The sequence below is a fragment of the Oratosquilla oratoria genome, chromosome 4 (genome assembly GCF_046742065.1).
Source record: "Oratosquilla oratoria isolate Oo_2021 chromosome 4, ASM4674206v1, whole genome shotgun sequence".
NCBI classification, from domain to species: domain Eukaryota; kingdom Metazoa; phylum Arthropoda; class Malacostraca; order Stomatopoda; family Squillidae; genus Oratosquilla; species Oratosquilla oratoria.
The window spans coordinates 22,830,318-22,838,996 of record NC_134780.1 but is presented as its reverse complement, the minus strand read 5'-3'; the positions used below and the strand labels follow the sequence as shown (position 1 = coordinate 22,838,996).

The following is an 8,679-nucleotide window of genomic DNA, read 5'->3' as shown; positions in this document are numbered from 1 at the left end:
CTCGTGGATGAAGAGCCATCCTTGTCTCCAGCCCACTGCCTGGGTCAGAAGCAATGCAGTAAGTCACAGCACATTCACAGCAGAACTGCTTTACCTACATGTAAACCCTCTCCTGTCCCCTCATGCAGAAATGATCAAAATATGATAAATAGAAAATAAATATAAAGAACATTAGCCAAAATAATACAGAATAAGGAGTGAGAGGATCTGTGAATGGACTAGAGTACAGACGAGATCAGTTGAAAGAGAACTGACCAACATGAAATGGTTTGGTCAAGAATGAATATTAGATACTCTCAGAGGAATAAGTGGTAGCCTATTAGGTTGGACTAGTAATTGGTTGAATGGTCGTAAACAGAGAGTTGTTTTAAATGGAAAAACTTCTGGATGGAAAAGTGTTGCAAGTGGAGTTCCTCAGGGTTCCGTTCTTGGGCCACTTCTATTCATAGTACTGTATATATAAATGATATAGACCATGGACTAAAATCTACTGTTTCCAAATTTGCTGATGATACAAAACTCTGCGGAGTGGCAAATGATCACTCAAACCAATTAGATATTCAAGAAGATTTAGATTAATTACAGCAATGGTCTGAAAAGTGGCTAATAAAATTTAATACAGGTAAATGCAAGGTAATGCACATAGGTAAAAATAACAGTAAGTACAATTACAAGTTATTTGGAAATTCGTTAACAAAAGTGGATAGTGAAAAAGATCTCGGCATAATTATCAGTAACGACCTCAAATCATCCAAGCAGTGTATTTCAGCCTTTGAGAAAGCAAATAAGATTCTGGGACTGATTGCGCGATCTTTTGATTTCAAAAGTCCATTACTCATTAACAAGCTATATAACTCGTTAGTTCATCCACATTTGGAATATGCTGTTTCCGTATGGTCACCGAATCTCATTAAAGACATTGATAGACTGGAAAAAGTACAACGGCGAGCCACAAAACTGATTCCAAATATCAAAAATAAATCATACGAAAATTGACTAAAACACATGAATCTGTTTTCCCTAAAAAAGCGTAGACTCAGAGGTGACTTGATACAGGTCTTTAAGATTTTAAAGGGAATTGACAACATCAAGTGACCAAATTTTCACATTAAATGAGAATCAGACAAGAAACAATGGTCTCAAACTGTCCGGAAATAGATTCAATTTGGAAGTAGGTAGAAACAACTTTGCCAACCGTGTAGTTAATGAATGGAATAAACTTCCTGCACAGGTAGTGCAATCTAGGTCAGTTCGAAGCTTTAAGAATCATTTAGATAAATACCTGAGTAAGATGCTGTAATGATTATAATTTATCTTATATTATTTGTTTTTGTTTTGTTATCATTTGTCTGTCTGATTTTCATTTATTATTAGTTATATGTCAATTTATTATTATTTACTATTTACCTGTTTGTTTATTATTTAACTATACCTATGCATTTATTTATGTATTTTATTTGTTATTTACATTATTATAGTTTTTATTTATTGTTTTATTATTAATATGATTTTTTTTCGCATCTGACCTAGATATGGATCAAAAGGTCTCCTGTCGGCATGCTCCGCCTTTGTAATCCTTTGAATCAGTATTGCTGCAAGTGAAAGGTGGGTGAATGGATTGAAACAATCAACTGTGGTCAGGATGATGAACAAGCAAGAATTGTCCGTGGATGGTAGAGAAAGTTGGAGAAAAACATAGTGACTGAGACAACAACCTGTTCCATGAGAGAGCTGATACCAGGTATGAACTGCCAGTATTCCAGGGATAGAAGTGAAGTGTTTGGTTTAAGCAATGAATGCTGTTTGATACTGTTGTTGTTGTTGTTGCTGTAGAAGAAATGATGAACCTTGTCCCACATCCCACAGGTCAGATTCCCAAAACTTTATTCCCAATACAAATGGAAAACTTCTGGGATGGTGCCTACATGGAGTTCCCATTGCATAGCCTCTACTTTAAGGAGCCACAGGAATCTCTCCAAGACCTGAGGGTCTGGGGAGCCTCCAAGCACTTGGAAGGAATAAAGCCTTCCATCCTACAACCTGTTCTATTGACTCTGGGTGATTTTGCCACATTTAAGTGGGGTCATGCTTCAAAACACCTTAATCCTAAAAGATCAAAGGAGGTGGATATAAGTGTTAAACTCTAATGTGCTTGTAGTACATTTAAATGTTTCATGGATCTTGGGTGTAATTTGCATATTGGTTCCATTCCACACAAAAATAGTAAAACTTGAGTAGTGATCATGTCAGAAACACGTTGACAAATATCATCATTCTTACCATGTGGGAAGATTGGTATTTATTACGTATACTCTCAACCCCTAACATATAGTAACAGAGTGCAGTGAAAAGTGAAAGGATCTGTGTGATGGAAGTGAAAGTGGCATGGCTTTTCTTTTCCCATGCTTAGACAGATAATGGGTAACTAAATGGGTGTTTCAGGTAATGGGTAACTGAAAAAAAAAATAACTTAACAGGAGTTTCACTGACAGCAATCACACAAGCCTGGTGGCTGGTAATGGTCCTAAGGGATTCCCAGAGAGATCTTTGGGAAGAAATGTTGGACTGTTGGCTAGGTTGTGTTAGTATGGAAATTTTATGTATGTAGGACTTGATGAATGATTAGCTTATAATAATGGAAGAGGAGCTTTAAGAACAAAAAGGAAATGGTGGAAGCAAGACAGGCTGACAAAAGGCTACAAGAAGGGATGAAACCAAGGAGATTCTGGTTAGGATCTACATGAACACTGTATGTTATTTGTATCTATTAGAAAAAGATGTCTAAAATAGAAAATATGCTCTCTAGAGTAGTTAATACATAAATTCTTCAGAAACTGCCACCAATCTTCCCTGGCTCAAAAAGCAGGAAGGCCACAAATACCCAGCAACACAAGGTGGAACTGGTTTTTTGAAAAATTGTAAAAGTATTTGGAAATTTGAGGTACTTAATCAAATAAGACTGGCAGGAATACAACAGTGAAAAATGCAAATGTCCACATGGAAACAATACACATAAATCATCAGCTAAACTTCATTTAACTGCCTTGAACAGATTTCTAAGTGACAACTGCAGTTTGGGTGAAAGTATGGTCAGTTTGAAATTCTAGTCCTATACTGCTACCTTTCAAGGACACAATAGAGAAAAGATTCAATGTGACACTAACTCACCTACTTGCATGTCAGGTAAATATAAAATATAAAGGTAAATAAATGAATTAATGAATAAAATTCATGGATACATGAATAGAAGAAATGAGAAATAATCAGGAAAAACAAGCAAACAAATAGAACCAAAGACTTCCTCCTACCCCAAGTGTTGGCTACAGAGATTATAGAAAATTTCACATCTGCCATATGGTATAGGCTATTAAAGATACAGCTGAAAATTCTATTGGGCTGGTAACACCTGAGCTTATAAATTTCTGTCCGAATTCAGCAGCTTACCAGCCAGCTTTTGGACTAATTCAATATCAGATAAAGTGGTATGTATGATACACATGGAAGAGACAATAAGAGAACAGCAAAATATAAACTAGAGAAACTGAAGAAGATGTATTGGAAAAGTTCCATGGATTGGATGAGCCACATATAACTTTAACACAAGTGAATACACAGCTACAGATTTAAACATTGCCTAGACACTAAATCACACAAGACTTGGTTTGGAGTATACAACAAGGGTGCAGACTTCACACACAAAAAAAGTTTCATGAAAGTTCCAATATATAAAAAAGGTGACCACCTTATATAAGTAGGTAGAGGAGAAAACAATTTATAGATTAAAGACTTTGTAAAGGCATCAATGGGAAGAACAAGAGAACACAGACTGACAATATAGAATTAACTACTGGAATCAGGAAGACATGAGTTAATCAACATTTGAGGAAACTAATAATCTGTTGTTGTTGTTATTCCCTAGACTGTCTGTCTAAGCAGTCCCATCTCCCTAAGGAATACCATGGCTTGAATGGGTTTTTCCCTCAAATCATTTATAGAGTATATAACGTGTTGTTGGCATACATGATTGTGTGCAATGCAGCCTTCCATAAGGTGATGTATAGTATGGGGTGTGTTACATTCTGACATTTATCCGTGATGGAGGTTGAACCACCAGATGGTAGTGAAAAAGGTGAGAGATCTTGAAAGTGGATGGCAGGGAGATTATTCTCTATCATCCACCTTGTAAGTCCACCACCATCAGGAACCTATCACTGATCACTTTGTTATAAATAAAAACTAAACCCTACAATGAGCATTATATAATACTGAAATTCGATAAGGCTTCATGTCTCAAGTCTTTGTGGTAGGAGAAATGTATGAAAAGTAATCAACTAAGTGTATGAATGCATTCTGAGTGTTCATAGGCCATTATGGAGATCAAGTGTCAGCCCCTCAGGGCTGTACCTCCATCAGGCAGTGGGTGGGTTGATGAGTTTAGAGAAAAAGGTAGTTCTCCTGTCCATCTTGCAGGACAACCACAAGCAGGTACCTGTCACTGATCACTTGAGGATTGAAAGTCGGAGTGAGGAACAGAATAGCAAGAAAGCAAGGAAACCTTTTAGTGTGCGCGTCTCATAAGCTGTATCATTTTTTTGCAACCACTATTTTTGGGTGGGATAGACAACAGGTACCTGCATGAGGTGGTCTTCCAAGAAAGATGTCAGAGAATAATCTCCCTTCCACCCATCTTAACCCCTTGAACTTCCTAATTTCTATTTGAAATTGCAGTCTTAAGAGTCTGAAAGTCTGTCTATGGACTCGTTACTTTTGACTGCATTCATCTTCTCCAGTCTATACACAAGGAGAGCTGACAATGAAAGACTGCTCCCCTCCTATCACTTTCACCCAATGACATACAGTTCCACACTGATACAACACAGACATCTGGGTTTCTTGCCAGAGATCTATGAGTTGGCCCAAAGACCATTACTAGTTGTTGTGGAGTTCCAGATTTCCAGTTAGGGAAACTTCTGGTAACAATTGAACTGAATATTCTAAGGTCTTCAATGATGCCCCTATAAACTAGTGTCATGTATCAAACTTCCATGATTAAAGATTAATCTCCACTCAAAAATAGTAATCATTGTTTAACCATCACTCCTTGAATATCTCCTTTACGGCCTCTATGACTCCATCTTTTTAATAAATCGATATCCATAATGATAGAAGCGGTGGTTATTGCTAACAAAATAATAATGATGTGGGTATACACTGACTTGGCCACCTTTCTCATAGGGGATTAGTTTTAGTTTCTGTACAATATCATCTACTCTCCCCACAACAAAGTACAGATTGATCCACTGGCTTCTTAACAATTATGTAATAAATCTATTATAATAAAATACAATATAATTATATCATACTGTATAATAAAATGCTTCCATTGCCACCAATGATAGAAAATAAAAATTGTATGTGGTTTACAACAATTACATTCTTCAATCTATAAAAACAAGCAGTAAAACTGTAGTACAATTTCCTAATCTAGCTTTTTACTATTGAGAAACCAATCTAAACCTGAATAGTCATTTGACATTAATGAGAAAAAATTAAAAACAAAAAATTATTTGAAGCCTTTCATTAATCCTTTACACTCATGTGACTTCTCAAGCATTGTCCAGAAAATTTCATTAAATCTACCATCTGATTGGGAAGGGTTAATCAAAATAACTGCTGCCTTATTTTTCCACCAACTGGAAATCCATATTTCCACAATGGCTGGCAATAGCCCTTAAACTCTCCCATAGATATATCTAGAAAAAAAGAATTGTACAGATGTCTACTGTATTTACGTAGCTGTGGTACACAGAATTGGAGCCGTGGTTATGGGATCCCATCTCTTTGTTTTGATTACATTTACGGTGTTAGCTTGGATTACATTTTCATCCAACTTGTTCCACAAGTTCTTCTATGTAGAAAAATATACTTCTTAACATCTTTCAATTAAGTTTGCATTTTTCCATTTTCCATTTGGGCATCTTGTTGGTTGTTCATCCCATACCAGCAACTCCTTTCTGTCCATCTTTTCTAAATCTTTTTCATCGTGATGCTTTTTTGGTGTGGGAGGTCCTATTTTTTTCCTCATGTCTTGTCATTTACATTTGGCATCTTAGTTGCTGCCTTTTGTCTATTTTCCTTGTATCTACCATTCTTCAGATGTGGTGACCACTGCTGAATATTCCAGTTTGAGATAAATTACTCTCAATGACTTTATAATACCTTATTTCATATAATGAGATGCCACTCTTACATTTTTCAACAAGTTGTAGGTCTCCCCTCTTAATTTCTTTATAAGACTTTCAGGCAATAGATCATTCCTTGATTAGAAGCCCTAAATCCTTTTTCTCATTTTCCAATTTGTATTTTTTCATCATTCTTTTTCCAAGCCCAGATCCAAGAATCTACATTTCTTGGTATTAAAATCCATTTTCCACTCCCAACTCCACTTACAAACCTTACCCAGGTCTTCTTGTATCAAATTGTGATCCTTCCTCCTAACCTCCTTCATGATCTTTGCATCATCTACAAATATATTTGTGTGGCTGTCCATTTCTTTCATCTTGTCATTTATATATAATAGCATCATTACAGGTGCCACAACTAAGCCCTGTGGCACTCCACTAGTCACTTTTCCACAGTATGACTTTTAATCTATCACTACTGATTTCACAGACTTATTACTTATATATATATATATATATATATATATATATATATATATACCGTTATATATATATATATATATTTTTTTATACAAATTTCAGTGCATTCATTCTAGGGCCTTCTACTTTTCTTTTTTTTTAATTTCCATATAAATCATTTCTGTGGCACTTTGTCAAAAACATTTTCTAAGTTTGGGTACACAGTCCATCCATCCCTCTCTCATGCAACACTCTCAAGTGGAACCTTAGTAGGTTGGTTACACAGGATCTTCCTTCTCTAAATCCAAATGACCTGGAGCAGTTTCTATGTTACTGGCCAAAAATGAAAAGGTGGAAAAAATAGTTGAAGTTGATACAGGTTGATTTTGAACCCATTCTTGGAACCAAGTGCCAGCCCCTTGGGACACCTCTAGATGGTGGTAAAGGAGAGTTGACAGGTTTTGAAAATGGGGATCTGGGAGATGATCCTATCTGATGTCCATCTTGTAAGGCCACCACAAGCAGGTACTAGTCAATGATCTACTGGGAAATATTAATCCAATATACCATAAATACAATGTATACAACTAAGAACCAAATACACTTGCATAATGATACATTACCTAACACATAACCTATCTAATGTTTAGGACATACCTGTGGTAATCTGTTTTATTTGAATAAATCGCAATAGTCTATCATTTGTACAACTGCAGTAATATAAGTCTATTATAATGTTAGTAAATGTTCAATTTGATATATATAAGTGATAGATTGTTCTCAATGACCTCATAAATTTTCCAATGAACTTTCAAAAATTGACTTCCTGAAACTAGTTCACAAACACTCTGTACAGAAGTACAAGTTTAGAATAAATAATAATGATGTATTATGATTATCATAACATTTTAATCCATAAAAAATAGTATTGCCCCAAGTTATATAATACAAATTAAAATATTTTCTGAAACCAATTTCTCATTACTGTACCTAACAAGCTACAATGAGATATATGTGGCTTCTGCCTTCTGGGTAAAAGACTTTTTTTTTTCCTTCTTTTGGAGGGGGGCAAAATTCATGATCATTCATTTGTGCAATGGTGAATGTTTCCTTAAGCCTAAGGTGCTGGTATGCCCACGGGGTGGGTGGGAAGCTGTAGTTCCTGTAACCAGATATTAGAGGATGCTGGATTCCCATGATCATGATGGGGGTCGTGAGATCAGATAACTTTGCACTGGTTACGAATGTCATCAACGGAAATGCCCATGCCTACGACTTCGTACCGGTATGCTTCGTTTTGTAAGTGTTTTAACGCCTACCACATGTGAATTGGAACTGCAACTTTCAAAACATTATAGATATCGTCATCTCATGCCCAAATGATGACCATAAAACATACCCTTGTGATTAGATGACGCGAAATCCTTCCCTGCTCTCTTCCTTCGTTCCCACTGCCACGTCTGACAGCTGACTGAATTGTAAACAGCGGGAAAATGGAACTGAAATAAATAATGCAACTGGCAACCGCCCGCAGGTTCGCCGTGCGCATGCGTGGCAAACTCCCCCGAGCAAAATTGCACAGGTGTAAGAGTTCAAGCTGATTTAGTGCAGGACTATTCTAACCATCTTGTACCAGGCACATGCGTAGCCAAGGGTGAGGGTGGATGCTTGAGGCTGTGACCCTTTCTTCTTCATATCAATAGCGTCCTTTAGGTAAAAATGACTAAATGAGATGAAATAATAATCAACATGTTTACCACAAACTTTGATGAGTGTGCGTATATACCTGCCGTTTCTATATCTCCCATTTATTGTTTTACTTATTGTGGTTATTTACCAGGGATGTTTCTTCTTGTGTGTTCCAGAGCGATTATCTATGTGAAAAATGTACATAACATATCTTATAGGTTTCTTTTAGTATAATCTTTTCGCTGACATTTGTGTTATTGTTGTTTGCATGATTCACCATGGTCTTGGATCACGTGCTGGACTTATGATTGACAGATATTACCCTCTCTTATGACAGATGATCATGGAT

The 8,679-nt window shown here is 36.3% G+C and overlaps 1 protein-coding gene across 3 annotated transcripts in view; it reads right to left on the bottom strand.

Moving 5' to 3' along the window:
- sgl (UDP-glucose 6-dehydrogenase sgl) overlaps window positions 1-8,145 on the bottom strand; it is a 92,892-nt gene extending 84,747 nt beyond the window's left edge. For all 3 annotated transcript variants that reach the window (XM_076183650.1, XM_076183651.1, XM_076183649.1), the window contains exon 1: window positions 8,041-8,145. The gene's annotated coding sequence lies outside the window, so the exon portion shown is untranslated. The remainder of the gene's footprint in view (window positions 1-8,040) is intronic.
- Between the last annotated feature and the right edge of the window lie 534 nt (window positions 8,146-8,679).